Consider the following 5,090-nt stretch of genomic DNA (forward strand, 5'->3'; position numbering starts at 1 on the left):
AAGGGATTCCCAACATGGATCCCCTAGAGGCATCCCCCTCCAGGCTTCACCGCACCTCCATGGGCCATATCCCCCCACCTACCCACCCCCGCTATCTTCATCCTTTTCCTAACATTGCTGCTGAAACCTGGGACGTCATCTTTTAACAACAATTGCAGTCCCATCCAACCAGAATCTGAGGCTACCCAACTACAAGAATGTTGTTTTGATTGTTCTTAGTTTGGTTTTTTGGTTCTTGTTTTTTAGAGCAGTTCATGGTGGCCCAAGACTTTAATCCCAGAACTCAGGAGGCAGAGGCAGGCAGATCTCCACGCACTGGAGGCCAGTCCAGGACAGCCAGAGCTACACAGAGAAACCCTGTCTCTAAAAACAAGCAAACAAACAAAAAGAATGGTGGGGTTTTTTTGTTGTTGTTGTTGTTGTTATATTTTTTACAACTTTATTTTTTAAAAACAGAGATACATGTACAGATTTTAAAAAGCATTTTGGCATAAAACTATATGAATATATTTTTGTCAGTACTTGATTTTTTTAAAGGTTTGATAGTATGCATTGAAATCTTACTAGTTACCATAAGCATAAAATACATGTAAAACAAAATGTAACATGGAAATAGTCCAAGTTTTCTTGGTGTGTAAAGATTAAACATAATGATTTTTAAATACCAAAAATTGCCACAAGGCTATATTCTTAGCTCTTGAGTTATTAATGATAAGAATTTTTGTAACTTAAACTTTAAAAAAATAAAGGAATGAGGGTCCAATCATCCTGGCAGGAATGAAGACAGTCTAGAAACAGACCTAGTGCCTCTCCTTTTGGGTGTCAGGCTATCAAAAGAACGGCTTCCAAGAAACTGGAATCCCCATCACCATGCCTTATGCTGGAGAAGAAAGGACAGGGCTCTGTAACCACAAGGGCGTCTGTCTTCCAGAAAGAGATTGCAGGCAGTTCTGACAGCTTATCAGACAACCTTGTAGGAGAGACTGGAGCCCAGAAAACAATGAGGTAACGATGGGCACAACCTCATCTTGACTGGGACTGCTTTGCCACTCCTACCTACTGCCCTTTGGTTAAACCAACAGCTCACAACAGGATCCTGAAGATGGAGGTGGGAGACACCAATGGCCTCTTTTCTGTGGTGACACTGGGTAAATCTTGGTCTGTCTTTTGCTTTCACGTGTCTCTTTGGTTGGCTGATTAAAGATGGGTGGCCAAGCACCGCTCTTTAGAGCTGCCACAGCCTGGCTTCTGATCCTGACAACTGTGGTGACAAGTGTTGGGATGAGAATAGAAGGTAAGCCAGGGGGCAGTAGTGGCACATACTTTGAATTCCAGCACTTGGGAAGCAAAGGTCTCTGTGAGTTCCAGGTCAGGCTGGTCTACAGAATGAGTTCCAGGGTAGCCAGGGCGACACAGAGGATCTCTGTCTAAAAAAAACAAACGAAAAACAAAACCAAAGCAAAACAAACAACAGCAGCAGCAACAACAACAGAAAGAAAGAGAAACCACGAAGGAAGGAAAGAGAAAAAGAAAAGAGACAAGATACCAAGATACGCCTTCCCCTACTTCCCTTGATGGGCACTGATCATTGCTGCTGCATTTGTGTCACTGTGAGGAGGGAGCTGGGTAAGATGAGCACAGGACCGAGAGGCCCCACCACACCCCATCATTCATTCATTCATTCATTCATTCATTTCAGGCTAGTTAATCTTTTCCACTCAGTAAATGCCGTGAATTATAAGTCTCAGATCAGAAACAACTCAGTGAAAGATCCCAGAGGGAATGAGGCCTCAGGAACACTTTGCTCTGCAAGCTGTGACAGGGACAGGTGTGTGGCAGACAGTCTCCAGGGACCGTGTCTCCAACTGCTGAAGCATCATCACCCCAGGGGACAGTCAACTTAGAAACCAATTAGCCAAAGTGCTGAGTGTCAGTCAACCACAGCAGCAAGAACTCTGGCAGGAAAAGGGGCAAGGCTCTAGATGGTGGGAGACCCCAGTTCAGAGTGTTTGTTAATGTCTTCACCAAGAGAGGAAGCTTATCTGCTTAACGATAAGCAGAGATATTTTAAGGAATAGATTGTTATGGCTCAACATATGCGGTGTGGTAAGAGTGCATCAGTTACAGGGAACAAGGAAACACTAGGCCCTTCCTCTCCTGGCTGACTGAGGTGCCTGCTTCTCTCAGAATTCTGGGAATTAGAAAGTCACAAGCAATCTGTTATTTGACTTAGCCCATGAAGAGGGGAGAGGAGCAGTCTCTAACCCCACATAATAAATTAGACAAGGTGTTGTGTCTTAAATCAGTGAGATGGAAAATTTGACAATGGGGCAAGGGAAGAGGGAATTTATATCCAGGACTTTAAAAACCACTGTCAGGGCTAGAGAGATGGCTCAGCCATTAAGAACACTGACTTAAGAGCCCTTCCAGAGGTCCTGAGTTCAAATCCCAGCAACTACATGGTGGCTCACAACCATCTGTAGTGGAATCCACTACTACTACTGGTGTGTCTGAAGTACCCAAATACATAAAATAAATAAATAACTCTTTTTTTTTTTAAAGAACAATTTTATTTAATTTCCTTTTGGACCCCAGAGCCTCACACATACTAAACAAACTGTCTTAATTGAATTTTTTATCACTGTGACAAAATTCCCTGACCTCCCTCTTCCCCCCCCCCCAAAAAAAAATCTAAAGAAAGAACAACTTTACTTTGACTTGAGGTTTCTCAGTCCATTTCTTAGCTACAGGAGAACGGAGCAGAGACTACTCATTTCTAGGCAGATGAGAAGCAAAAAGGGACCCGGGTAACTTACCTCCAAGGACCCCTTCCACACCCATCCATCCCCCCCCCCCCCCCCCGTGGCCTAGGTCTTGCCAAAACCTCTGAAAACAGCCATCACGGGCAGGGGCCAGCTGTCCAAACACAAGCCTATGGAGTGTATTTCATCTCACACCAGAACATCCACACTGCACCCCTGAACCACTGCCTACCTTACCTCACAGTCCTGTTGTGAAAATTAAGTAACACGTTTGTATATTTGGGCAAGGCATAAAATTAATAAAAACATAAATTGTATCACTCCTAGGCAGGGTATAGGAGGCACACGCCTTTAAGGCTGGCTGGTAGATCTCTTTTGAATCTAGCCTTGTCTAAAGAGTGAATTCCAGGACAGCCAGGACTACACAGAGAAATTCTATGTCAACATCCACCACCACCCCCCAAAAAGGAAAATTCACTCCTAGAAGGTTGTAGATGAATCGTAGAGTTGGCTTCACAAGGGCAGATGCACAAGGATTGTATCATCCTGTGGACCTGTTTTCTAGTTTCTGTACCTAAAATGTTTTGTTTTGTTTTTTTTTTTCCCAACCAGCGCTGAAATCTGAAGTAAGTCTCTGACAGCTTCATACATCCCAGAGCATCATCCTTCATACAACCCATCATCCTTCACGGGCAGCTTGGATCTTAGCTTTAGGTCTATCAGGTATTGGTTAACCGGGGAGGAGGGGGGATTTACTGCACACCAGGTGAAACAGTACCTTCCTTCTAGTCCTGTCTGTGCCTGCCTTGCTCTGATGCTAGCACTGCGGAGCCAGAACAGTCTAAACTGAGGGCTTCCCAGAGCGGCAGCTTTGGGAAGGTGAACACAGGACCCACTTTTCTCTCCGTGCTCTCAGGGGGTAGGTTTACTGCTTAAGTCATTGTGCCTGTCTCTCTCCTCCGCTTTAACCCTCTGCAGAGCCTGGCTACGCTGTTTAGGTTTGTGAAGTACAAATTAGCATAATCCGATTAGATTAGCCTGTGAGGGGGGGGGGCTTTTGGTTTGAAAAGCAGAAAGGAAAATTGTCTCACAAAGGGGGAAGCCCTGGAGGATAGGAGGGGAGAGGTGGTCGCTGCCCTCTGTGCTGCGGGCAGCCGGACTGCTTGCACCTGCACAAGTCCTCTTGTAAATAAGGACTCTCAGATGGTATTAGACAGGGGCTGAGGGGTCCACGGAGCCTGGGGGAGAAGAGCGTGGGGAGGAGGAAGGCAAGACAGCAGCGGCTCTGCATTTTATTAATTGATTTATCTGGATTGCTGGAGCAAGGGCTGCTGACAGAAGTGACTGCCTCGCTCCTACTCAGCACTGAGGGCCTCAGAGATAACATCTGAGCATCTCTGCTAGACGCTGATAAGGGCTTGACTTTATTCCAGAGGGGAGGCAAGTCCAGTGGGTGTTTGTTTGATTTTAGTCGGTTCTGGATTTGGACTTCTGCGTCCTTCCTTTGCTTCTGGAAAAGACAGAAACAGAAAGGAAAAAAAAAAAAAAAAAAAAAAAAAAAGCCTGTGGTGGTATAGACCGGAGTCATCGTCGGCTGCTGGGTTACCTTGAACTTAAAACCACAATAGAAAAACCGAACGACCCCATAATATTTAATAGATAACATCGGGGAAATCGATTGAGCATAGTTTTCTCTACAGTCAGTGGGTATAACCAAATTTGTCATTATTTTTGAAACATAAATAATGACTCCATGTTCACAAGAATAAGTGTTGACTCTTAATCAAGTGGTGTGTGTGTGTGTGTGTGTGTGTGTGTGCACGAAAGCGAGTATTTGTGCTCCAGTATGTGTATAGGAGGATGCCGGTGCCGGAGTATGCCTGTTGAGGCCAGACCTCAATGTTGGGTGTCTTTATTTATCACTCTCCACCTTATTCATTCATTTATTCAGTATTTAGTACCAGGTTCTATCCTTGAACTCAACGAGTAATGATTGGCTAGCTGAGGACCATCGGCCTGAAAGCTCCAGGAATCTGCCCCTCCTAGCATCAGCGTTACAGATACATGCAGCCACGCCCGGCTTTCTACGTGAACTCCGGGATTCATGCTTCGGTGGCAGGCATATTGCTGACTAGACTGTCCCATTAGCTCCAGCATCCGCAGACGTGGCAGCTTCCTTCTCTAATCTTAGTGCTGGGGGAACGGAGACAGGTGGATCTGTAGCTCAGTGGCCTGCATGTCTGGGAAGAGGGATGTTATCTGTCTGTCTGTCTGTTTGTTTGTTTTATCCCCGTGTCTCCTAGAAACTGGAGAACAGCTGTGTGGAGT

Source organism: Micromys minutus (genome assembly GCF_963924665.1).
Source record: "Micromys minutus genome assembly, chromosome: 28".
NCBI lineage: Eukaryota > Metazoa > Chordata > Mammalia > Rodentia > Muridae > Micromys > Micromys minutus.